General features: G+C 53.8%; 1 protein-coding gene across 9 annotated transcripts in view; it reads left to right on the forward strand.

The window, feature by feature from the left end:
* Positions 1-27257, forward strand: part of MSI2 (musashi RNA binding protein 2) — a 348954-nt gene that overhangs the window by 241177 nt on the left and 80520 nt on the right. The gene's annotated exons all lie outside the window — the stretch shown is intronic.

A 27257-nucleotide genomic window follows, 5' to 3' on the forward strand; every position in this document is an offset into this window, starting at 1 on the left:
TTATCACACACCTCGTGAAAATAGAATCCGCCACCAAAATGACTGCGTTTGGAAACTGTCTTGTCTCTCTTTGAGTTGAGACTGGAGACAACCAGACAAGGTTCGGTGGTAACGAATAAAGAAACATTACTTTCTGAACACAATCTTCTGTTACCAGCCACTTTTCAACACACATTCAATCAAAATGCTAATAGCGGCGGCAACAAGGGAACGCGGTTATTGTAATACTAATTGATTGGTTGGAGGGTGGGTTTTGATAAGTGCAGCTGAAGATTTCGGAAATATGATTCTCTTTAATTACAGCGACGCTAATAAAAATGAACACATGATTTAATGATGATTTCCTGGGTAATGGCTTAAAGATTTTTGTTTGAGTTTAAAATGAGATATGGTGGAAATGCACCAGATAAAATAGGGCCCTGGAGGGAGGGGTGATCTTGCCTTTATCAAGCCCAGGCACGGAGATTCAAAGCCGAAATGCCCTTGGAAGGAAAATCGACAAACGACAAGTGCTGGTGGGGTTGTGGAGAAAAGAGAACCCTCGTGCACTGCTGCTGGGAACGCAGACTGGTGCAGCCACTGTTGGATAACAGTATGGCGTTTCCTCAGAAAACTAAAAATGGAACTCCCATTTGACCCAGTGATCCCATTTCTAGGAATATATCCCAAGAAACTAGAAACACCAATCAGAAAGGATATATGCACCCCTATGCTCATAGCAGCACAATTCACCATAGCTAAGATTTGGAAGCAGCCTCCGTGCCCATCAGCAGATGAGTGGATTTAAAAAAACAAACCTGTGGTACCATCTACACGATGGAATACTATGCGGCAATAAAAAAGAAGGAACTCTTACCATTTGCAACAGCATGGATGAACCGGGAGAGTATGATGCTAAGCAAAATAAGCCAGTCAGAGAAAGATAAGTATCATATGACCTCACTCATATGTGGAATCTAATAAACCAAATAAACTGATGAACAAAAATAGACTCAGACGAGATCGGGCACGTAACACTTTCAACAATAAAGATTTTTAAAAAAGAAAAAAATGCCCTTGGAAGGCTGGGTGGAACCCGCATAGACAAGAGTGAGATGGTCCGTCCCGTGCCAGGGGTGGCCCGGCGATGAGGGGCAGGTTCCAGCTGGTGTTTCCGGAGCTGCAGGCTGGGTTGCACGGATCCAGCCACGTGCTTGCTGTGGGCTGCTGCCAGGGCAGGGCAGAGTGCACCCCGCTGCACCGGTGGAGGCACAGGCTGCACTCAGGCTCTTGGGCTTCATGCTCTAGTGTCATGGCCTGTACATACTAGTACTGGTGCCCTCTGAGTTCCGGAAGCTGCTCTAGTAATGGGGCCGACCCAGTCCTAGCCCTCCTGAGCTCACCTTTCGGGAGAAGGAGCCTAGAGTGTGCAGATTTAGGTGTTAAGTGCTCTGAGGGAAATAAAAGACTGAGCGTGCTTGAAGGACAGGTGGCAGGCCGGTGGCCAGGAGGGAGAGTGGCAGGCGATGTGAGAAGGTAGGTAGAGGGGGGATCACCAGGGGTTTGTGAGCCAGGGCAAGTGTATGGGAGCCACCGAAAGGAGGTAAGAGAGCAGAGGCATATGATGTTTGCTCTAGGAAGATCCCACTGGCTCCTGAATTGAGGACGGATAGCAGGGCTGCACTTGGGGGAGCAGGAACGCCAGGGAGAGCTCACTGCAGAAGGGCAGGTGAGCGCTACTGGCATCTCAGACCAGGCAGCAGGGGGTGGGGAGAGGCAGTGGGATTCAGGGTGTGGTTTTGGAGATGAGACATACGATGTTCTGAAAGGTGGGATGTGGGTTGTGAGGGGGAAAGAGACAACTGGGGCTGACTATGGGCTCTTGGGTTGGGTGGCTCGAGATGGATGGTGGTTCTGTCCAATATGGGGACTGCTTTGGTGGAAGGGAGACAGTCAGTAGTTGCTAATTCCCACTGGAATCCACTTGGCGATGGTGCATGGATGGGTGTACAAATATGCACAAAAGAGAGGTCTCTGGAGAGTTCACATAGCCCACCCAGTGGTTTCTGCATAAGCCTCACTAAGGAAGGGAATCCCGAGCAAGTGTTGTCAGTGCTGTTGACAATGGAAGTTAAAGATGAAGTGGTTGGTCCCTTCCTGTTGACAATGAAAGCTGAAGATGAAGTGGTTGGTCCCTTACTGCTGACAGTGAAAATTGAAGATGAGGTGGTTGGTCCCTTACACTCCAGCTTTTCTAGCATTAAAAGCCGCCCGCCCCCACCCCGCCCCCCGCCCCGCCGTGCTTCTCTGTTGGGTGATTCAACCAGAGGGTTTCAGAAGGGATGCTGGGCCCAAGAATCAAAGCATCGTCGCATGTGGTCCAGTGAGAGACCCTGTGGGCGCTTCCTGGTACCTCAGTATTGTTCTCCTCTACATGTGTTGTCAGGGACCTGGGTTCCCCATGAAAGTCCCAGTGAACGAATGTCCCTGGGGCCCTCAGCCCTGACCACTCCCTACTTCTAGCCCCTGGATCTCTTAGATTTCACAGACTTAGCCCATAAGATGAGCTTACCCTTAGTGTCCCTAACCATGCACATCATAGGTGGGGCTCCCTGGGTGGGTGCAGCCCTGACAAATGAATTGCTTTAAAAAGGCAAAAATCATACTTGTGTTACTGGGGCCGGAGTGGGACTGAAACGGGGCGGAGGGGCAGTGCTAGCCTTCCTTTCGATTTGTCAAGCTTTCTTTCAAAAGACCTGCCAAAGAAGAAGGGTAATTAATAGGCTTGAAGTCATTTCCTACGTGTCAGGATTTCTGCCTTGCTGCCGAGTGATAATGCTCGCTGGCTCCAGGCCCCTAGGGAGCCCTCCGTCTTATTAACTTGTCTGGGAGAAACAGGGAGTGGGGACAGCTCCGGCCAGTGGGTGACAGGAAATAAAGATTTGTGGTGTGGTGAGCTGTAAACAGTGGCCAGAGAAGTTTGGTGTGGGGGCGGGGAGGGAGAAGGATGGGCCCCAAACGGCACCAGCCAGGCCTGGAGCCTGCAAGCTTCCTGGGTCCGTGGCCGGAGGAGTCCTCCAAGGTGACCCGGGGCAAGCAGAGCTTCTAATGAGCGAGAGGCGTGTAGGCACTCAGCAGAGTCTGTGTGTTTGCCAACTCACCCCTCTTACTTCTCACTGTTCCTTTCAACAAAAAGTCACCTCCCACTGAATTAGTTTTTGGAACGTACAGTCATTCGTCTCTCCAGCCCTGGAAGTTGCCTGCCCAGGCATGGACCCCAAGCCTTTAGACTTTTCCAAAGACATAGTTAAAGAGCGTGTATTAAGTGCACAGTTGTGCGTGGTGTCATCTAAGACTTGGCCAGTTATGCGGGCCTGGTCCCTACCCTGGAGGATTCGGGAAGCTCTGGGAAAACAGACTCACCTCTCCTTTCGCTGCACAGTGCTGGGCACGGGTTTCCTTCCGGCAGATCAAGTCTGGGTTGGGTTGTGTGGAGAAGGATCCTGTTTTCCCCTTTATTTCTGATAGTTTCACCACCCTGGCTCCCTGTTGTGATAGCTCTTTGCCTTCCTTCCCATCTCACCTTCAGCCCATCCTCAGTTGTAAAACGATTCACCTTTTAAAATTAAGGACTGGGTGAATATTTTTGAGTAAATTAATGAATGATGCCTATAGTCATTATTACAGGCACTGCTGAGGTTTCTTCATGTATTCTCAATTTCTTTTTATTGCCCAGCCACTCGCTCCATTTACGTAATGGGTGGTTGATACTCAGAGAGGTTAAGTAACTTGACCAAGGTCACACAGCCAGTGTGAGTTGGAGAATGGGATTTGAACTCTGTTTGACTGTAGCACCTTGACTCCCAGATAGGTTCCTGCATCTCTGCTCAAGAGTAAGGCATCTGCTCTTGGCAAGAATGTTTTAGCTGTTGCTCAAGGCCCCAGTGAGTGGAGAAAGAAGTTAGAGAGGCTTGGAGACTGTCCTTTGTGGTCACCTGAGACCTGGGACTGGCCTCTAGGCACTTGCCCAAGGCTGGCTGTGGTCACCCTTGAGGGGGGAGGAAGCTCGCCTGCCTTCTCCCCCCCCCCCCCCCCACCCCACCCCATCGCAGCCTCAGTTGCCTGTGAGCAGGCTTTTCTGAGCCAATTAGGAGGAATCTCAACAGGATTCAGAATAAATGCCTCAGAAAAATGCCGTTGGTAAGTCGGATCAGTGCAGGAGAGGGGCTTGCAGAAATGATTTTGGACCTGGATGTGGTGACTGACCGGCAAGGCCTGGAGGCCAGCGTGGGCAGAGGAGCAGACCTTCAGGGCGATGCGGGCACAGATCTCCTTGGAGGCCTTTCACTTCTCTTCTGTTGCAAAGCGCTTGACAAGTGACAGCTGAGCGGTGCAGGGAATCGGGTCAACAGTGTGCTCCCTGCACCCGCGCTGTTCCCCGCACACCGTGCTGCTCAGTGTGTAAAACAGCAGCGTTTGGAGATCTGGGGTCATGGAGAAAGAACACCATCTCTGTTTTCATCCCTCTTTAAAAATTTTTTTTCTTGTCTCCTTTTTATCTTTTTTTTTCCTCCTCCAAAAGGAATTTTTGGGAAAGAAACAAAAGGCAGAAATCCACCTTTGTTCTCTGTTCTCTCTTCTTAATCCCCTCTTCTCTTGTTTTCCTCTCTCCATCGGATAGTTGAAGCCGGACCGGGAAATTGGGGAAATGTTCAGCCGGCGGGAAGAGAGGCGATTCGGGACCTTTTCCCGTTTCCCCTTTCCTAGGAAAACCCAGCAGGATCAGGAAGTGGCACATCTGTGACCTGTACACACACGTACACAAACCCCTCTCTCTCACCTGGTTAAGTCCACTCTGCAGACCTCTTCCAACCCCTGCCTCACCCCCAGAATTTTCGGGAGCCATTCTTCTATTAAACCAGAGTGGGAATTGATGGGGGATGGGGGGTGCTCTTGGAAGATATAATTAAAATTTTATTATACTGACTAAAGAGAAAGAATGGTTATTATTCAACCTCTCAGTGGTTGTTTTTAAGAGGTTTTGTTGGTTTATTCAAAGTGGTGAGAACTCGCCCGTGGCTCACGTCTGTGGGGCACCAGGGCCTTCTGCAGGGACGAGAGGAATAAAGTCGTCTGCCTTGGGTGCCTGTAGGTAATGGGTCTGGGAGCAAAGGAGCAATAGCCTCTCTCAGACTAAATAAAGCTGCCTTCCCCAGCCCCAGCGACATCCTGAGTTCCTCCTGCTAATCTGTCTGCCCTTGGAGAGGCCACAGACTTTTAACCTGGCTGAGCCTCAGTGCATGCTGGGGTGGGGACCTGGGCCGGGAGCAGCCGATCCAGGTGGGTGGACAAGGTGTATTGTCTGCAGCCTGGGAAGAGGTGACAATTGGATTGGAAATTGGTGTTCATCCAAGGGGAGAAATGAGGTGCGTGAAGTAAACTGGTTGCTGCAGTAAGCCTGTCGATGCTGAATGCACCCATGGGTCACACATGTACCCACAGGCTGTTCTCAGGCCCTCCCCTCCCCTCCCCCACTGCCACAACCACCCCCCTCGCCCCACCTGCTGCTGGACTCAGCCTTTGAGTCCAGGTGTGGGGGTTAATAGCAAGATACTTCCCAGTTGGTCCTTTGCTTTAGAGCAGCGGTTCTCAACCTGTGGGTCGCGACCCCTTTGGGGGTTGAATGACTCTTTCACAGGGGTCGCCTAAGACCATCGGAAAACACATATAATTACATATTGTTTTTGTGATTAATCGCTATGCTTTAATTATGTTCAATTTGTAACAATGAAAATACATCCTGCGTATCAGATATTTACATTACGATTCATAACAGAAGCAAAATTACACTTAGGAAGTAGCAACGAAAATAATTTTATGGTTGGGGGTCACCACAACATGAGGAACTGTATTAAAGGGTCGCGGCATTAGGAAGGTTGAGAACCACTGCTTTAGAGGCTTCTCATTTGGGGTCCAAAGGACCAGAAGGGATCTAAGGTGACCACAGACAACAGAGCTGGAATCAGTGGTGTCCACTGCTGGGGGCAAGGGTTGGCTGGGAGATGGTTTTAGACACTGACCGCTCCTATAAAAAGAGCAGCTCAGGCAGGGGTTGGGCCCTGCCCGTCGCCACCCCAGCCTTCCCTCACCATTTGGATGGAGCGCTCACATCAGGCCAGCCTAACTTTCCTTCGATCCTTCAGCTTCCGAAAGAATTGGCTCCTCCACTCCCCTGGCTGCACAGGGGCTGAGGCAGTGTCCTGGGCCCAGGCGCATGACCTCCAGGAGGTCTCTCCCCATGCTGGGGCTCTGTCCCCCCACTTCCTCACTGGACCTTCAGACTGTTCGTCACTCCATCTGGTCATGAGGTTTTTTACTGCTGATGCCCAGGAATAACCCGCATTACCCATAGGGGAGTTTCCACAGTTTAATTAAAGTTCCGAGTCATGTTCCCTGGACTTTATTCCTAACTCCCTTTCTGAGAAGGCCCTGGGAAGCCCAGCTTAGCTTTCTGTCTGCTTTGTGTCTCTGAGCACGGAGGCTCCCCGCTGACCCCCTAACTTAACGCCCTGCCACCTCCTGACCCTGGGTCTCCCTCTCAAGCCGAAGCCTGAAGTTACTGGGCCAGACACTAGGTGTCGCCAGTCTGGTCCTGCCTCTGTCTCTAGAGGCCTGGGCTGAGGGCTCTCCTGAGCTCTGCGTGTCTTACTTTACGTCCTGCTGCCCACTGACCACTCTAGGTTAGAGACGGATTCATGCATCTCCCTGGGTTCGTAGGGAAGCTCCAGTTTTCCCCAATCAGCAGCAGATACAGGCCTCAGGGTGGTCCGGCCCTGAACCTCAGCCTGCCTGCTCTGTCCCGACTGGGCGACCGTTGTTCTCTTCTGGGATGGCGCATCTTTCACAGCATCCATTCATGCTTATATTGTCCAGTGCTGTATGTGCCTGAGAACAGTAAGTCACCTCAAGTACTTTTTTAAAACATGGGCGGTGTCAAGTATAAATAACTCGGCAATCACACGACTGCTGGACCCCCTCGAATTCATAATGTTGTAGAGTCAATTGTCCCAGGTTCTTCATGCTGGTGCAGCTTGGTCAGGGGAGTCTTCCCTCTCTTTTTTAAAAATATGTTTTTATTGATTTCAGAGAGAGAAAAGGAGAGGGAGAGACCGATAGAAACATCAGTGATGAGAGGGAATCATTGATCAGCTGCCTCTTGCATGCCCCCCTACTGGAGATCGAGCCCGTAACCCTGGCATGTGTCCTGACTGGGAATCGAACCTTGATCTCCTGGATCATAGGTTGATACACCAGCCACTGAGCCACACCAGCCAGGCAAGTCTTCTCTTTTGAGAGGCTGATTCTGGTCTTTGAATGAACTCTTTATCTCCCCCCACTCCCCCCCCCAAAAAAAAAAGAAAGAGAGAGAGAAAGAAAGAAGAAAGAAAGAAAAAGGATCTGAATGACAAACATTTTTTGTTGCTTTAAGAATGTTGAGCACCCTTGGGAAAATGGGAGATGCCTAGTAGATTGAAAGTAGGCTCAGAAATTGCTGGGTTGGAAATGCCGCCTTTTGTTTCTCCTGAAGCCAGCACGCTTCCCTCAAGGCCAGCTCTTAAAGGCTCCTGTGTTTCAGTGACTGACCTGGACCGATGGGCACAGAACGCTGGGCAGGGGGCCGTGCAGGCTGCCAAGGGCTGTCCAGCTCAAAATGGCCCATTTGAAAGCTGTTTGGGGAGCCAGAACGAATGTTGGTATCATCTTTCACTTGTGCAACTTTTCAAAATTCAGCCACAGGTCTTCCTGGAGCCCTGGCCGGGGTTTGATTTTTCTGGCCTGGATGAAAGATAAAAAGGACATTTATTTGGTAGGAGGGATTGGGACATGGAACTGCTTTCAAATGGTGTAAAGAAACCCTTTCTTCTTCCTTCCCCACTTCTGCTCTGGTGCTGACTTTGAAAAACCTTCCTAGAGAGGCTGAGATACGGCGCTTTCTCAAGCCGCTTTCTGAGGCTCGTTTTTTTTTTAATATGCTGGAAATCTATCAAGGCTCGTAATCATCTGTCGGTTCTCATCACGGAGGGGCAGAGTGGAGGGTGCACGGGGCGGGGGGGGGTTGGGGGGGAACAGTGGGCCTTTGCGGCAGTCCCTCCTCCTGGCCAAGAGATAACAGTGTTTGAAATCTGTGTTTATCACGAGAGAGCGGCGAGGAAAGAGCCCACGGCCCTTCTCTGATGGATGGGGAGCAAACTTTTCTTGTGAAGCACAGACAGCCCACAAGTTTGTATTTTTCAAGAGGAGAAGAAATTTAAAGCGAAGCTGCAGAGAGATAAGTTTTTCCGTCTGGTGCTCTAGGGAGGCTTAAGGATTCTAGTAGGACCCTGAAAATGGCAGTGACCTCAATCCGCACCCCCCCCCCCCCTTATAGGCTCCCTAACTAGAGAGGTTTGCAAAGCTTAAGGGGATTAATGCTCTTTAAACCTCTGCACTGCTTCCTGCTCCTCATGGGATCCGGGTGCTAATAAAGATGTACCAGCTTGGGAAAGCTGGTAAACACTGCTTTGTTGCCACGGCAACAGGCGAAACAAGAACGATGCTGAGTACTGCTAACAAGAGTCCTTATGATCAAGAGTTTAAGAAGGGGGAAAAAAGGATCTTAAAAATGCAGAGAGCCTTGGCGAGGTAATTAGACTTGGTGCTCTCCAAGTAAATTTATAGTTTTACGGCGATCACTGGAGCCTTGTTGCTTGCAGAGTCTCTCCATCAAGTACCAGGAACAGCACCACCATGAAGAGCCCCCAGCGTCTACTGCCAGCTGCTCGGGAGAAGCTGGGCCGTTGACGGGAGACCCTTTCCCTCTGCCCCTTCTCAGCAAGGAGTCACTGTGCGTCCCTTGCTCGGGCAGTGTTAAAGCCCTGCTTCCTGCCTCCCTGATACTAACAGGTATGAGAGGATGCTCTCCACCTGCCTTAGATACGGGGTTCTCGTTAGTAACAGCGATGGCGAGTGACAGCTAACACTCACCCGCCTGCGCACGGGGCCAAGCACTTTCCTTGCTGTATGTATCCCGTTGCACCTTCCTGCGGACACCATGAGGCCCAGCTTTTATCGTGCCCAATTTTCAGATGAAGAAAGAAAGGGATGAAGGAAATCAACCATGGGGACGCAGCCAACTGGGGCAGAGCTGGGATGTGAATCAAGGAGTAGCCGTAGAGCCTGGGCTTCCGGCCCCTGGACCGTATTTTACAGCCCTACTCACAACCATCGCCCGAGGCTGTAATTTTCATTCCTGAGACCTGAGCAGCTCCTGCAGCCCCCGCTGGGATCTCCTGCCCAAACATGCCGAGACTTCCCAGGGAGCCTAGGCCTTGCTCTCAGGGTCCTTCCGTCCGTGGCATTTGGCACTATGCTGCACTCCATGGAGAAGCTTACGCTCCTCGTGTGTGTTTTAACTCTCGGGGGCTGTGAGTGAGAAGTAGGGTGATGTGGGGAGGCAGGGTCACCCAGCTGAGATGCCCAGGCTGCCCCACTGACCAGCCCCTCCTGGGTAACAGTGCCCAGATGCTGAAGCCAGCCTGAGGCTTAATCCCAGACCCCGCCCCCCACCACATCTGGCCAGTCTCTCTGCATCCACCTCTGGATTGCCCTGTCCCCTGTATCCACTGCCATGCTGGCTGCATGAACCGATCACCTCTCTCCCTGGCACCCGCAGCGACTCTCAGGGGACTTCTGCCTCAGGCCCACCATCTCTCTCACCCGTTCAGAGGGATCTTTCTGGACAGTGATCCTGGTTGTGCCAAGTTGGACAGTTTCCCAGCCAAGCGCCTGATGCGGCCTCCAGGGCCTTGCTTGACTGAGCCTTGCCTGCCCCTCCTCTCCCCATCCCCAGGGTATCTGTTTAGTGTGTCCTGTGCCCTGCAGCTTCTTGACCACCAGGGTCTCTCTCAGCTTTTGCATATATTAAACTCCCGAGGGTCCCCAGGACTCTGCCTGGGCCCAACCCAGTTTAGGTGGGTTCCCCTTCTTCCCTCCCAACCCCTCTGCAATTGCCTCTGTCATCCTTGGCTTCCCCCCACCCTCACCCCTTATAACTATAAGGACATTTCCAGGAGGAGACCCGGTTCTGTTCCTCTTGGTGTCCCCAGTACCTGGGACACAAGTACTTGGTGCCTGTTTATTAACTAGAGAAGTGAGCATGTTTATCCTCAACAGGTTGCTATGGCAGCACACACCACAGCCCTTAGAGATCAAGTGACTTAGGACCTTGGAAGTCCCAAGGTCACACAACTACCCTCCTCAAGCCTCCCCCCCACCCCCCACCACCCCGAAATCCCATCCCCCTGCTGGACCAGCTGCCCGGGTCAGAGCCACCCTTCCTGCCGTGACTGTTAAACTCAGGGTCCCTCCAGTGGGTCCTGGAGACCATGCCTTAGACACGTACCCCCTTGGTCGTAATGGTAACACGGTATCTGAGTTTTATTACTTGTACATTTCTTTTATGCCAGTAAACTTGCAGTTGCACATGGGATGTTGTCCAGTACCTATCAAGAATGTGATGGTAAACACTCAACTTTTTTTTCCCTCCTTCCTCCCCACAGTATCAGCTTTCTTATTGAATTTGGGAAGCAATAGCCATTGATTAAGTTGCAGTGGAGCTTGCCCTGAAAAGAAATGATTGATAATCTGCTTAGGACTGAGTGGCTTGCTTTTCCCCTCCTGATTTCCTTGGCCGCTTTTTCAATTACCAACTGTATTTAGCTTGGTTTGTTCGCCGTAACTCATTTCCCCTTCCTCCCGGATGTGCAGGGAGGTTGTAACATAGTGTTGGAGTAGTGACATCTAATTATTTCCCTGAGGCATCGGTTAAAAAAGCAAGGATACATCTTCCTTGAGGTGGACGGATGAGGGCTGTGGGCAGTGAAGCAGAACACATCTGTCCTGGCATCGGGAGGGAGGCCAGGGTGACCTGGACCAGCACAGCCTCCTGGTCCCTGGACTCAGAACCCACCTGGCCCTCTGGGGGCAAAGGTCATGATCGATCCATCTCCCAAGTGGACAGATTGGCTCACTCCTGGGAGAAAAGGTACTGAGAGGTGTGTGTCACTGTGAGTGGTTCAGTGGTTCATGCCTTTATCTTATGAGCTTCCTTGATTCCTTAACTGCTGTCTTTAGTATGTTTTATCATCTGCAAAGTACTTTCACCTGTTCAATTTTGATAGCTACAGTTCCTCCGAACAGTACTGTACTACAATGGCAGAAAATTAAATTAGCTTCTACGTGTACCCTCCCAAGTTAATAGAAGTACAGAATCTAGCCCTTAGTTGATGTTCAATAATGTTCATCGTCAAGGGCACCTTCTAGAGTGGGCATATGGCATGCTTGATTTCCCTGTGTCTCCAATGGAGAGACTAAGGCTTAAAATGGTGGAGAGACGTGTCCAGGAGGGTTCAGTGGACGGAGTTTGGACCCCACAATTGGGAGAGTGGGGGTGCCCCATAAATAAATAGCACCCCTTGGCCCTGCCTGAGGAGAGGACTCCTTGAGAAGTGAGCCACAGGGGTGGCAGGTGGCGCACCAGAGCTGCACCTCACACCCCCTCTTACTTGGACCCTGGAGAGCTTCGCCCTAGTGGGCTGCGCTAGCGGGTCATGGGGGGAGGAATGGAGGGGGACACAGGGAACCATGCTTCCTCGGGAGAGGGAGGAAGAGGTGCCTGCCCAGGGTCTTCCTCCCTGTTTCCTGTGAACTGTGTCACGCCACCTCTGTCCAGACAAGATGACACCAGAGTGTCCCTGAAAAAAGTAAGGAGTCCTCAGAAGCTGGAAGCTTTTCTAAGGCTCTGCCCTTGGCCCCAAATCCTGTTTCCCTCCAGCTCCTGACTCTGATCCATGATGTGTTGAGATTGAGTTCGGTAATGCCGGCACCACCCAGCCCACTTCTAAGTCACTGTCTGTCCCTGAGACCCTGTGAGGTCTGGGTGACCAACGGAGAACCCTGCCCTGAAGGGTGTGGGGCTAAGGATGGACTCAATGTGATGCTGGCTGGTCCCCCAAAACCCAGGGCAGGGGTGCTCCTGTGCTCTCTCCCACCGCGAGGGTTGCTGTGCGTATGTCCCTCTGCAGCCACTGCCTGTCTGGAAAGGGAACTGGGGAGACCTGAGTGTCTCTTGGGAGTGTGGAGTCCCTGATTTCCGAAATGCCGTTGATGAGAGAGAAGCAGCCCCAATTTTGGTCAGAGTTAATGGGGTGAAGCAGCAGAGCTATTTTCCTGGGCGCTGAATATCTCTTCTAAATGTTCAAGGCCCTAACCAAGGCAGCTAAGTCAGCGGATTGTCGGCGTTCCAGAAAGTGCCATCTCCCGACTGTCCTGGCCCTGGGACCGCAGCTAACTCAGTCCCCCCACACCTTTTTTTTGCTTAGGACTTAACTTTGCTAAGAAGGAGGCGAGAGGAGTGGCATTTCTCATAATCGCCCCCTCCCGTTTTCCGAGAGCGCTCGGCGTGGAGCTTGCCTGCTGCTGGCGTGGGGCGCTGACAAAATATTTAAATAAAGTCTCTGGGGAAAGGGCGTGCTTAGATGACGAAGAGAAACTCCTCGCAGTAATGGTCTCGGCGTGTTAGGAGCCTCTATAATTACACCTATTCAGCCCTGCCATTTCCAGTCCCCAGGCAGCCAGCCGAGGGAAGACGGGCTCTAAAAATGGCCCCAAAAAAGCCTTTTTAAAAAGGCAGTTAAGGTCTGGGGCCATAAATAGTCTTTCCAACAAATTGCAAAGATCGTCGGTTCCCTCTTTGGGCTCTGTTATCGGGGCCCTACGCCCTGGAGAAAGCTTGAGGCGGGAGTGTTGGTGTCTCCCCAAAGACTTGGAGTTCATGGGGACCCCCAGCACCCCGGGGAGACCCAGCCTGTTGCACGGTGATGGGGAGCTGGCCTGGGCTGCCTCCTTACTGTCCGCTTTTGGAGACGCATCTTTCCTGGTGGCGTAATAAGAAGCCACTCTGTACATCACGTGCCTGTCCCCGACCGGGCCGTCCACCGGCGCTAACCTGAGGGCACCGGCCAGCCTGCTAGGTGGCCGCCTCTCTGGAGTTCCCGAGTCAGAACCTTCCAGGCTCTTCTTGGCTTGGCTCACCTGCATCTCAGACGCAGAGGCTCTTAGACGCCGTTCTCATTCATGCCCCGTCCACAGCGGCACCGCAGAACTTCCTGTCTGAACAGACATGTTCATCGACCGGACCGAGAAATGGGGTATTTGCTCCGCCCAGCACCCAGGGAGACCCAGCCTGCCGCACAGCGGAGGGAAGTTTGGGCCAAAACACAGCCTCATGAGGACGGTGTTTGGAAAATTAAGGCTAAGGCAACGGGAAGGATGGCGGGAAAAAGATGGCAGCCCCGATGGACTTTCCCTGGGACCCTTTCCCTCCTCTCCTGCCCCACCCCTTTCTCCTTGACTGCGAGGTGGCTTCCCCTCAGCGAATCTGCCCAGACCTGCGGTGGCCCCATGGCAACCCCAGCTTCCCTGCCCACAGGCCCTGGTGGTAAACAGGTGAGGTCCCGGAGCCACTGGTGAGGCAGGCCCGGGGCCGAGGGACCCTGGAGGGACCGTGTGGGACCAGCTGCACTGGTGACAGCCTCCAGCCCGAGTGTGCCTGTCCCCACTCTGTCGCTCAGCAACACCCCTCAGCTTCCACTTGGTGCCAGCTGGTGTCTACCCACTCGCCAAGGCAGCTGGGTGGCTGGAGAGGGTTTGGCTGCTGTGGCCGGTGGTCAGCGTCTCCCCAGACTGTCCCACATCCGTGCAGAGGCTTCATGAAGCAGGAGCGGGGACCGGGTCTGGACCAGTCCGCCTTTTCACTGTGACTCCTCAGCCACAATCCGTCCGTGGGAAGACGGGAAGGCGGAGTCATAAAAGCAGTTCTGCAAAATGCCAAGCAGGTTTTCCGAGGGCCCCCGGCCATCTGGCTTTGCGCTCTGAACACACTATGTTAACAGGTTTTAAAGTAGAAACACATGTGAGTCTGGAAGACTAGAGATGGGCCGTGAAGGAGACAGTTTAGAATTGCTGCTTGGTATCTCCCGATACAGTAGCAAACGTGAGGAGCTATTCCAGTACTTGGAAGCGGTTCATTGCGTAATGACATCTTCCTAACTTGCCCTGCCAGCTGGCTTCTTTCAGTAGTCAGGGGGTGGGGGGGGGGGGGGTTGCTTTTTAAAAATATTTTTGGGGTGTGTGATGGGGAGACTCTCTATGTCCTCACCCCTCCACCGAGCCCTGGAGGGAGGGGGTGGGAAGGACTTATGCCAAACGTCATGGGGATTTACGAGGATTTGCACGGCCTGCTTTGTGGACTGTGTCCAAAACCCTTCTCTGAGTACTGCTTCCTCCCGCCCCTCCAAATGACGTGTTTGGAGAGAAGAGTGACTGGGAAGCAAGCACTCTGACTGCCCGGCTTTAGAAATCCCAGCATCTAATCCCTGCCCACTGAGCAGCCTTAGGCAGGTTGCGTAACCTCTCTGAGCCTCAGCCTCTTCCTCTGCACAATGGGTAACCGTCACTCCTGCCTCCTAGGGAAGGAGGCAGCCAGGATTGCCCCTAGAAGTGTGGTGGGAGCCGAGATGTGGGAGGATGGAGAGCCCACCACTGCTCTCTGGGCCACACCGGAGCTGCTGCCCTGCTGGGTGGGGATGGACATGGCAGGGCCCACCTCACTGATGACACAAACGGCCTCTAATGAGAACCCTCTGCCCAGGCTGATCTGCATGTCCAGCGAGTCAGGTATGGAACCCGCTGGTTCCCCGACTGTCTGCCCCTGAGCGATGATGCGAAGACCCCACTACCAAGGTGCCAGTGGGGGTGAGGCGGGTGCTTCGGAGGAGGCTCTGCCAGGGCATTGGGTGAAGCGTTTGATGTTCTCTCCAGCTGCCTTAATAAGAAACACAGTACCTTCGCTTCGCCCATGCTCGCCCATGGCACCCACATCTCTGCTCTCGCTCACCAGTCTTTCTGTTGTCTGTCCCCAGCACATCCATCTGTGTGCAGTTGATTCTGAGAAATCCCACATGAACCTAAAACCGGTGGGTCTCGGACTCTCCCCACCTTCACCCCCTCCCAGCCTTCACCCAGGCTGCAGACAAGAGGCAGTGCAAAGGCTTGGGCCTGTCTCTGCAGATGGCTGTGCTGTGAGGTGGGAAGCTTCAGGGCAGAGAGGGAGGGAGGCAGTCCACAGCCTGGCCCTCAGGAGGGGGAAGCCTGGGTCACTGCCTGGGCCCATTATCCAGGGAGGGGGCAGCCTGTGGGCTTAGTCGGGATTTTTGAAGCCTGGGAGGTGCCCTCCTAGGCACCAGCTGCTGGCAACACCTCACTTTGTAGATAAGGAAGCTGATAGCCAGAGCGGACAGGTTCATTCATGATCTGAATTTGTTGCGTTGGAATCCAACAGGCCTGGCGTCCAGTCCAAAGTGGTTCTTTCCACTCACTATTCTGTATAACCTGCTTAACTCTCCGAGCCTCAGTTTCTTCATCTGTGAGATGGGGGCACCAATACTTCAGATGGTGATGGCTGTAGATTAAGTGAGGATGCATACATCAAGAGCCTGATAAATAGAAACATCCAACAAATGTCACCTCTTATTCTCCATCTAACCAACAATGATTGAGCGCCTGTTGTATGCCAAGTGCTTGGACATTCCAGCACGGTTACAAATAGATCCTGTCCTAGGAGCTGTGTGGTCTAGAGACATCTGAGGTTGGAGATCACACCCATCCCACCCCTCGCCTGCAGATTCCTCTTCTCGTGGGTCTTTTATAAGCAGAGGGAGCATTCTTCCATTCACAGAAGGCATCACTTGCTGGTCCCCAGCCAGCCCACCCTGGACACTGGCCGAGGGGATGCCACATGTCCTCGCTGGCTTTGCCTGGGCCTGGACCCAAGGATCTCTCCTCTAGGCGGTTGGAAGCACAGAGCTGGTGATGCAGTCCTTCCTTAGGTCTGTGCTGTCCACAGCCCGTGACAGCGACACCAGCTCTTCAGTAGAAGGCACCCACTGATGCAGATGTCGGCCATTTTCCGGAGGGTGGAGGAGAGCCACCTTTTAAAAACATTGTACTGGGGAAAATAATACACCTGTTCTTATTTCACCAGCGTAAAGAAATGCAGGCACTTCCGACGCTGTCAGGGGAACCGGTGCTAACAAACCAGGTGCTCCGGGCCTGCACTGATGGATAGGCATGCCTTGCTCTGAGAATTGCACACTCAGTATTTTCATACCAATGGCTGCAGGCCTCAGAGGCTGTTCTCTTTAGTGAGTTAATTAATTGTTCCTCCTGCTGGTTCCCGGGGAAAGTTGTTCCTTTCCAGCCCCACATGTGGGGACCGTTATACTATGCTGAGCATATCACAGGCGGTGACTGGCCACACAGCCCTGTGAGGCAAGAACCCCTTTTCCAGATGGGAGAAGCTGAGAGCAGCCGGGCCACTGGCCCCAGGCCCCAGGCCAGGCAGCAGCAAAGCCGGGAAGGGAGCTCAGGGCTCCAGCACCTCTTCCTCCGCCTGCACTGCCTGCTTTCATGAATAGTGTGGCATTGACTAAAGCTCCACCACGCCAGGAAGTCTCCGTCCTTCCTCACGTGGACTATGGCTTCCAGAATTTAACCGATCAGTAACAGACACGTTAGTGGACACACACAAACACATACATAGGCCTCTGTGTGCAGATGGCCCCGTCCCCCAAATGGAGGTTTTTCATTTTCCTTTCATCCCCTACCTCCTAGCCCCCAGGCCTGCCACCCTCCCCAGAGATGCTGTGGTTAAGGAGTTTGCAAAGATTCCATTGTTGGCCTGGACCAGCCCACCTGAGCCAGAACGGGCCTGGGCGCCGCCTCCAAGGCGTGTCCCGTTGCCCGAGTACAGCCAGACGAATAGGACACCCTTTATGGCCAGGGCCCCTATACAGCCGATTCCTTGTGCTCAGGACACAAAGACCCTGTGTCCCTGGCTGCCAGCCTCCCTGCCTGTGTAGGGCATGTGCAGTGTGTTTGTGGGCCCGTTGCTGGGCACCGAGGCCTGGGTTGGAGCGGAGCAGTTATTAAGTAAGAATTGCCCAGGAGCTAACGCATTTGTGGTCGTTGGCCAAGGATGGCCTAGAAGGTCACCTGTGACAGGTGTCATGACTCCTACTGTCTTGTCATTGGTTGGGTTGGCTTTGGCTTGCCTCCTGAGTCCCTGTAACCTTTGATGCCTTATTTATTTATTTATTTATTTATTTTACCTGTGGAATTCCTGGATAGGTGGGTCCTTTCACTGCTTGGAAGATGTTTCTGGGCCTCAGTGGGTCCAATACCTCCTGGTGGTACTGATGGTGGTGACAGACCTGGGGGTGGGCCCTCCTGCGGGTGCTGAAAGCCTGCGTTGCACCCTGAGTCCTGGGAGGGATTCTGGGGACCACACTGCCGGGGCCTCTGCCCTGATGGGAGCTTGTAGCCTGTGCCCAGTGAGGCTATAAAGTGTGGTCCTCGTCCCAAGGACTAGGAGTCTCGATCAGTATGTGATTAGTGCTAAATTGTGTGCCATGTCATTTGTTCATTCGTTCCATACATGGTGCGAGTACACGGTGGGAGTGAGTGATGCCGTCACACACCCCCACTGCACTCCTGGCTGCTCACCCGCACCTACAGGCATCCTTCTACCCGACGAGCAAGTACCTCCTGGTGCCAGCGTGACTCTGGGTTGTCAGCCGCGTTCTGCCTGTGGGCCTTGTCTCATTTCCTTCGTTAACCACCGATGGAGCACCTTGGATGCCGCCCGAGGTGCCTGGCATTTAATTCGTGCAGAGTTCCCCTCTGATAGATGAGAAAACAGACTCAGAGAGATGGTTATGTGCTGCCCTGCTCTGCCTCTTAGGGTATCTTGTAGGATAGCATTTTGGGGGCAGGGGGAGGTCATGTGGAGTTCCCATTTTCTGGAGGATAGGCTGAATGTGTTAGCGCGGCCGTCCAGGCTTCTCAAGTCCGGCCAGTCCTCCCAACCTCACCTTGTCCCACTCCCTGGATGTGGAGCCCCATCGTCCTACCTGCTGGTTCCCAACACACCGCGCTCCCGCAGACCAGCCTGGCTGCACTTGCCCTTACCTTCACCTCAAATGCATTTCTCCGCCCGTTGGTGCCTGGAAGCCTCTTCTCCCCACGCAGGTGTCCACTGGGACGGTGGACAGACAGACGGCACCACCTGCCTGGAAGCCTTCTTGCGATCCCGCAGGCGGTCCTCTTTCCTTTTGTCCCACCGCCATGAGAGCCTTGGCGGTTTTGCGTTGGGATATCCGCCCATCCTTCTCCTAAGGGCAGGGATTTCTTTGAAGACAGGCTGTTTTATTATACCCCCGGGACCAGCACCGTGCCTGGCACGTGGCAGGCGCAGTGGACAGTTACTGCTGGAATGGCTTCATTTGAGCAGCTTCGTGGAGCAGCTGATGCTGTATCTACCTTGGTTTCGAAAGCGGAGGAGGGGACGGCGTCTCAGGCCAATGTCCCCTTCTTGTCCCGCTCCTCTCTCTCGGGCTCCCTGGGTTTGGTGAAAATTGGCTGTAGTCACAAGATACTTCTATTGCCTCCTCCATCACATCTGTGTCCTTTCCCAGGGAGAGTAGCAATTCAGGATGAGCGAGTAGAAGTGAAAACCCCTTTTCATCTCTCAGCTGCCTGCGTATGCTGAGGCACTAGGGCAGGTCCCCAAAGATACCCTCACTGACTAGAGAAATCGGGGGCTGCGTGCGGAGCTAACGGCGGCAGATCGGGCTCGCGGTGGAGGGCCTCCTGGGTTTTCTCTTTGTTTGGAGAAGTTAGGAAGTGTCACAGGGACCCTCACACCCAGAGCGCGTGTACGGCTCGTCCTTTACAGGAAGAGCTCTCCTTCCCGGGGAGCAGGACCCTCTTCCTCGCGGAGACCGAGACGGCGGAGCAGAGCAATAGTACTTGAGGCTTCGCTAAGTTAATTCCTCCTGGCACGGCCCCAGATATCTTGATTAAATGGTCTGTGAAGTGCTGAGATATCTTGATAATGTACGTTTTACATTTGATTATATAATAAATTATGTTGCTCCTAATAAAATTTAAAATGAGCTTAAAAAGCCATGCGAAGGCTGTACCATCTATCAAGAGAAGAAGGTCTCCAGAGAGGCGTGGCCGCTGCGCTCGCCTGTGCAAGGCACCTCCTCTCCCCTGCGTGCTCAGAGGGCAGCACCGCACTGCCTTCCGAGGGGAAATGGCTCGATTCGCTCAGTAACGGAGGGAGTGCTCAGGGCAGAAGGGAGGGAAGATCAGGAGGCAGCCTGTGCGTGAGGCCCGCAGCTGGCAGGCGGGGCCGCCCGCCTTCAGTGTGTGAAGCAAGAGAGGAAGGGTTCGGAAGCACACCGAGGGCTTGGAGCAGCCAATCAGGAGAGGCGCCCCATGGCTCTCTCTCTCCCCACCTCAGGGGCAGCTGTGCCCCCTGGGGAGAGGGCAGGTTTACTAGAAGGGGCATACTCAACCCATTCTCCCGGAGGCCCTGGAAAAGGGCCCGAGGGCAATGTTCCTCCGGGACAGTACGTGTGGCAAGGAGCTGGCGAACGGACGAAGGGTCTGCTCAGAACCATCCATCCCGTCCCACCATGCTGCTGCGACATTTTTGTTCTTGCTTAAAACACTGCTATCAACCAGTTGGAATATAGGCCCGGAGTATCGCAGGGTGTAATCTAATTAGTATGAAGTCAATTCAGTCGCTCCTTTTGTATCTTGTGATTAAATAAGTGGGGAAAATGGCTTGAAAATTAGGTGCTAGAACGACCCAATTACATTTCTGTAGCTTTTTGTATTCAATTTCATAAACAATTTTGCTCTTCGCTGGTTAATCAGTGAATGCCTTTTTCCAGTTTGAAAAGCACTTTTGAAATTATAATGCAATTAAATTGTGTGTGGATGTTCTGGCATAGCGAGTGTGAAAGCCGGGGGCTTGGCAGGCTGCCGTGTTGTACCTTGACTGTAATGAGTCCCCGGGCTGGCAGCTTGCGAGTGTCATTCATAATATTGTCCATGCTGGGTTACTGTAAAGTGCAGCTGCCTTCACCGGCAGTTAACCAGCGACCGCCAGTCCCCCGTCTCCCTGTGCCAGGGCGGCGCCAGGATGGCAGGGCTCCTCGAGCGGCCTGCCGAGCCGCTAGGGAGCGGCGTCTTTCCCGAGGATGAAGCCAGTGCTTCGGGGACGACCCACTTTCTGAGATCAGGAAAGGGTGGGACGAACTTGTCCCTCTGCGGCACGGCCTCCCCGTGTTGTCGGTCAGCAGACTACAGGAAGGGAAGCGAGGACACGGACGTGGCCTCGGGCACCTTGCCGTGTGCCCAGCATTGCAGTAAATGCCTTTCCTGAATCCTTCCTGTGACCCCTAAGAGAAGTGTTACTGCCGGGCTGTACAGATACAGATGCTCAGGCACAAGGAGATGCGAGGCTCCCCTGTGAGTGCGGGCTCCGAGATTGCCATCTGAGCTGATCTCACTCCAAGGCCTAAGTTCCCCCGACGTTTCTGTGCTGGGAGGACAGACTGAAAGACAGGCAGGGGACCCGGAGGGGGCTGGGCGCCGAGAGCCCTGCGGGGTCCCTGCTCTGGGTGAGGGAGAGGTCGTCGTCATCTCCCCTCCACCCCTCACCTGTTCTGGGAGGAGGCCCGAGTTCACAGAGGGCCACCGGGTGGGGAAAAACGTGCGCTTCAGATTTTTTTCTGCTTTATTATTATTTAATCACGTTCCCATTCTTTGGGACTTTCGGGGTTGAGTCAGGATGATCTATAATGTGGGGACAGCATGCAAGACCGTGATCCAAGGTTGGGATAACTCGGTGGCTGTAAGTTCAGGAGGATCTTCCCAGCCCCAAATCTTGCCTTTAGGATACGAAGCCCCTAGGAGGCAGGCTGCCAAGGGCCTCATGCAGGAGAGGGTTAAATCATTCTGTTTCTAGAACTCTCTTAGCGGCTTTAATGGCTCACCTCCTAACAATTAACATCTAGCTCCAGCCTCTAACTCCCTTCCTCCCGTTGGTGCTTGTCCCTGATAGACACCTCCGAATGCGACCTGGCTCACTGGAAACCAGTGACCCTACTCCGGAGGGTCCTTTCAGCGCATTCCTTCACGTTAAACTTGACCTGGATTCTCAACCCCAGGGGAGGAGCGGGGCCTGGTTACTGTAATGCCTGCTGAGTGGGAATGACACGCTTTACGCTTTACGCCAGGGCTGGCCTCCGGGAGGCGGGGAGCTGTGATGGTGTTTATTGGTGAGAGGAGAGGCTGGGAGCTGGAAGTGAGCACACCTGGCCTGGCTGGTAATGGAGGCTGAAGGGGGTGGGGGCACAGAATTTACTGAGCCATCTTGGACTTGGGAAGAATATTTCATGTTGCAGCCTCTTTTAAAAAAAAAAAAAAAAATTGGCGACGTGCCTGGGAGATCTTGGGTCAGGTGCAACATCTGTTTTGCAGTAAAGCTCAGCACAGCTAGAATGGGGAGGTGAGTGGGGTGGGACGGTGGATTAGAGAGAGGAGGGAAGATAGGGCTCCTGGGACTGAGCTTAGATTTCACTGGAAAGTGTGTTAGTAACTGTTAGCATGTGCTTCTAATCACCTACTTGCCAGATGTTCCCAGAGAGGGAAGCGGAGGGGCCTAGCCTGAGAGTCCCCTGCTGGGGAACTAGTAGCTTGGAACTGCAAGTGGGCCCCAGCTTGCTTGCCAGGTGCTTGCTCCTTCTTGGAACATCTGGAGGGCGAGGCTGGAGAGCATCTCTGCTGTCTTGCTGGTGGATCCTCGAAAAGCTGGACATGTTTCTGTGTGAGGGGCCGTGACCCCTCCTCATCCAGGACCTGATCCATCTCAGAGTTTACCTGTGAGGACTGAGCCTGAAGCCCCAAAACAAGGCTTCTTGCGCACCTGGGCCAACAAGACACCTATTTCTGGAGAGATGTAGGTTTTTCAAGAGGCTCAGAGGAGGAAGCAGCCAGAGAAACAGGCGTAGAATCAGTTCCTGACCCAATGGCAGGTCTTACACGAAAGGATTCCAAATGCCTGTTGAGGTGGTGACTGTCCTAAACTCCATGCCTCACACACCTTCGTTCAGGGCCCCTGGGTACGTCTTCCCCTGGAACCAAGGCGACCTGACACATGCTACCCAGCTGGTAAAGAATCCTAGGGTGCAGTCCAGGACCCCACGATGGCCGTGCGGGATGGCCAGCCCCTGGGAGCCCAGCTCGCTCTGCAGGGCCAGGTGAGGAGGGGTGTGCAGTGGGCCTGCCTGGAGAGGTGGGGGCGGCTTCAGCCTGGACCCAGCCCCTTGCCGACACGTACTCGGAACACTTACTGAGTGAACAAACTGAGAGGAAATTGTGGGAAATTGTTCGTCTGATGGATCGTCACACATCCATTAAAGTGATGTTTACAGAGAGTTTTTAAATGACGTGAAAATGCTGATGACATAATATTACATGAGAACAGCTATAAAACCTGTGTGTGCTGTAAATCACATTAGAATTAGAATCAGCTGGCGAGATCTGGGACCATACCAATTCCCAGGCCCCACCTCGGACCAAGTAAATCCAAGTGTCTGAGGGCGGGGCCTGCACGCAGGGATTTTAAAGCTCCGAGTGACTGGGAGGTGCGGCCTGGGCTGAGACTCGCTCCAGTCAAAGCAGTGTCCGTGGAAGGAGAGAAGTTCTCCAAACTGTGACCAGTGGCTTTCCCTGGGGGAGTAGTTACGATGGGCTCTAAGTCTGTGCCTCGTCATTGCTGGAATCCCCAGGGCTTTGCAGCAGCACGGGAGCTATGACTAGAATGGGGGGCCCCACCAGCTGGTAAAGTGGACGGAGACCCAGTTCAGCCCCCTCTGCAGCCCTCCCCTTCATCCTGGTCTCGGGTCCCGGAGATGCCGTTGAACTGGGCATAGATTCCTGTGCTCTCGGTGATGAGGCCACGATGCTTGTTCAGAATGTTTGTCCAGAAAACAAGCACCCAAAGGACCTATTTCGGACAAAGGGGGAACCCAGCACAGTCCCCAGTGCTCTTGTTCACATGGGCATGTCCAGGTCACCAGAGCTGGGCAGCTTGGGATGCGAACTGTGCATATGGTGGAGGTTCCCACAGCCCCGCCTGGTGGGCAGGTGGGTAAGACTTGCCTGGTCTCGCTTCGCTCGAGTGGATTTCTGGGACCGGCGAGGACAGCTGGTCAGGGCAGCAATGACAGTCTCTCCCCTGCAGATGAGGGTGAAGCGTGGGCCGCAGGGTGGGCCCGGGGCCTCCACCTGCGGTGGCTGGCAGCTGGCTCTCTCGCTGGTGAAGACGGGGCAGGAGCACAATCAGCTGTAATTGGCTGCCTCCATGATGTATTGGGTCGAGCTCAGAGCGTCTGAGCAGGAGGGCAGGGTGTTGAGCAGTTTCATTTCTGGAGCCGTGGTGGCTCTAACTAGGAATCCAGCTTTCCCCCAGCCCTGACATCATTTCATCATTTAGCTCCAAGGAACCAGAGGCAGGAAGCCTGCCACTAACCTTTTACTGCCTGTCACCATCGAGGAGGAGGGACGGGCCGCCCTCAGCAATGAGATTCAATCCACCACCAGCTTTTGCGGCTTGTTAAACCTTCTCTCTCGAATCCCAGGCTGAGCGGCCTGACAGTGACAGTGAGAGGACACGCAAGGCTGAGGGGAGGTGGCCCCACCACCCAGGCCCCGGCGGCCTGTTTCTGGCCTCGCCTTTTCCTGAGATGCCTTTGGACAGTGGATGTCTGGCCAGCAAGACCGGGAACGCCTCCTCTTGTCCTTGTCATTTGATTCACAGTGTGGCCAATGTCAGGGCTCACCCCGTCTGTGCCTTAGTGTCCTCTTGGTTTCCAATGGGAAAAATAATCCCTTTTGAGATCCTTCATTAAACGGTGTGCGGATAAAGTGAAGTGACCTGTGGCAGTGGCTTTGAGAAGACAGTGGTTATAATAATAACAGTGATTATAATAATGGCACATTGAGAGCAAATCCTGACGCTCGTTGGTTCTTTTTCTTTCTGCTTCCAGCTGGCAGGTGAGCGGCACGCACCTCATGGGAAAGACAGTACCTTCTACAGCTGGCCATGCGCCTCTAGCCCCCAAATCAGGAGAGGGTCCCAAGTGCCCATGTTCCTCCGTGTCACCTCGGCCCCTCCTCTGCCCTCGCTTTCCAGATTCCCTAAGAAGGGTGCTGTGTAGTTGGGAAAAGTAACGGTGGGTGTGGTGCGAGCCGCAAAGCTGACAGCTGCTCCACAGAGGGGACCAGTGGCTTCTGGCCAGTGCAGGGGGGGTGACCCTCACGGGTGCACAGCAGCATCGGGCCTCGGGCCTGGGCCTGCTGGGAGCAGGAAAGGACGTGGCATCACGGGGGAGGAGTATCACAGGTTCGGCTGAGGATCCAGGGGTTTAATCAGCAAAGCTATTTAGGTCCCGGTGTGTCTTAACTGTGAGAATTATTTTGAGCTTCGCCCTGTCCCGGAAACGTTGGTTTCCTAAGCAAGAAGGTATTTGGCACCGGCGACCTGGAAAAGGGTGAGGACGAGCATAGAAGCCTCTGGATTAGAGGACTTTGCAGAGCTCCGGAGCCCACGGCTGGCCACCAGTTCTGGGGAGACCCAGCCTTGGAACTGTCCTTTAAAAGACCAATCTGTCGGCCTGTCTCCTTAAGGAAGTCTTTCCTGAGTTAGAGCGTTTCTGTCCTGGCTGGTCTGGGTCCGTTCTGTCACCTTGACACGTGGCTGAGTCAGCCCTAGTCCCTCCTGGTACACGGGCAGGTGCTGACCCAGTATTGCCTGGATCAGAAGGGCCGGCACTGGGACGGGAATGCGGGACCCTCTGGGTAGAGAGCCCTCCTTGCCCAGAGCTGGCATTTCTGCCGGAGGCTGCCACCCCCCGCACGTCAGCTCGGCGCCACACTGGGCAGCACCTCCCCCTGCCGCCCCGATTTAGAGGAGCCTGGATTTAGGTTTCTGTTGTAAACTCTATTTTTAACTAAGCTGAACAGAGAGCTGGCGGAGGAGGCTGTAACTTAGGGGCGTTCGGTGACCTGTGCAGTGGGACGGGAGGCCTTGTCACCGGCATTGTCCTGCTGGTGTGGCTGTGCCCAGAAGCTCAGCCCAAGCATCCCAGATGGGCACAGTGACCTGGGACAGAGCGTGGGCAGCGCTCCCCTTCCTCAGCGCTGGAGGCGCACACCCCGAGAGATGCCAGGCAGCCTCCTGGGCGCCTCTGGGCTGGCCTCTGCCGTACTGACCTGACCACGTGTCATGTCTGTCTGCCCTTACCGTTGGGCGTTGGTTACTAGTTATTGTAAAACTACCGGCTTACATTTGTACTTCATAGACTCGTTGGTCGTTATCATGACCTTGTGAAGCAGTCGGAGTATTAAGAGCATGTAGTATTCATAATAGCCAGGAACTTCTGCTCATTGACCCCTGGGTATGTGCCTTGCTCTGTGCAGAGTGTTCTGTGTTATCTCATTAATAAGATGGGTCGGGGGGATGTCACCTGGATTTTCATTTTTCAAATTCATTTCTTTGACAAATTTTATGGAGAAGTTCGAGGCATAGGGGATGCGGCAGTGAACAGTGCAGACTGGAATCTCAGGCCTTGATGAGGAAGCTGAGCCTGTAGAGGTTGCATGAGTCACCCAAGGTGGTACCACCTGTGAGCATGGGACCAGCGATCCGTCCCCGTCACTGCAGGCCCTCAGGGCAGCCCAGCCAGGATAGCTGAGCAGTCATCCAGCTCTCCTGTGTGCAGCTTGCCCCGGGCTGTGTGAGCACCAACCCTCCTCTCTATGCTGGTTGCCCTTCTGAGGCCGATGGAGAGGAAAGCCCCGGCTTTGGGGACAGACTGACCTGGGCTCAGCTCAGCTTCTCATGAGGAGAGGCCATGGCAGCTGACTTCACTCGGCCAGCTTCCTTATTTATTAAATTGGGATACTGTTACCTGCCTCAGGGCAGGATGGGAGGATTAGAGGTAATGTCCATGAAAGGGTCCAGGAAGACTTGTGTACGAGATAAATGTGGTTGTGATGAGAATGACAAGGACCCAATAAAAAGCAGCCGGCCGGTGGGAAAGGGTCGTGGCTCATCCTGCAGGCACACCAGTCAGGAGGTGCTCTGCCCTGCCACCTGTGCTCCCCCAGCCCTCCCAGCCTTCCTGGCCCAGCCGGGCTGCTGGTCCTCAGGGAGCGCACGTGGCCGAGGCATTAACTCCTGGCACCTCCCCAGCTTGGGCCAAGGCCTCCGCCACTGCCAGCTTCCTTCCCCATCAAGGTTTGGTTATGTCCCTTTACAAGCCAATGAAATAGAATAAGCGGGTGCATTATGCCTCCCGGCTGGCAGGAAACCAGGAGCGACGAACCAGAAGGCAAGGCCTCGTGCATCTGCAGGAGCCTCGTTGGATAGGGACATCCTCCCTCAGGGATGGGGCATGGTCCTCCCTTAGGGGGATGGGGTGTGGAGAAGGGTGGCTGAACCAATTCCCAGTCCAAGGTGAAGAATGCTGTTCTGGGTCATCTGCCCCCTGCGGAGCCTCCAGTGGCATCTCAGCCTGTCCTGGGAGATGCCCATCCTGAGGGAAAGGCTGGATACGTGGTAGGGCCCAGGATTCAGGCCCAACAGTGACGGGTGGCACTGGGTAGGGTGAAGGGCGAGGGTCTGTCTCTGAGCCTGTGCTCTGTCCCGGCTCCTGCTCCTGTCTTCTGCCAAGTACAGCGGAGCTTCTGGCTTATCAGTCGTAGAGATGAGCAGGGCAGACCTCCCTCCCAGGCTTCAAAGACACAAATTTGTCATTTGTTTAAAAAAGAGCCCCAGCAGGAGCAGATTCCTGACCTACCGGCCTTTGCTGTCCCCTCTGAGGCAGCTCATTCAAACAGAAACTGGGATCAGTGGTCGCGACAGGCCAGGGGCCAGTGTCTGGTCACTGCGCACATCACAAGTGGGGCTGCCCAATGATGACATGCCCGCACCATCTCATTCCAGACCCAGGGAGACCGCTCAGCAGTGCCCCAGGAGGAGTCCCTACGAATTCCGTCCCTTAGCTCTGGTCTCTCCAGTAAACCCTGGCTTGGTGACCAGTTAGTTACCGCCATACTTGATATGTGCTAGACAAGCAAGGGGAAGAACAAAACAAAAACTAAGGAAAGGCAGCTCCAATCCTGTGAGATGGTAGGAGGAGCCCCTGCCTGCTAGAGATGATTAAGAAATAAAGCAAAAGCCTTTCTTGGAGTCGTCA

Source organism: Myotis yumanensis, unplaced genomic scaffold, assembly GCF_028538775.1.
Source record: "Myotis yumanensis isolate MYYU_CA2020_CCGP unplaced genomic scaffold, mMyoYum1.0.hap1 SCAF_16, whole genome shotgun sequence".
Classification (NCBI taxonomy): Eukaryota; Metazoa; Chordata; class Mammalia; order Chiroptera; family Vespertilionidae; genus Myotis; species Myotis yumanensis.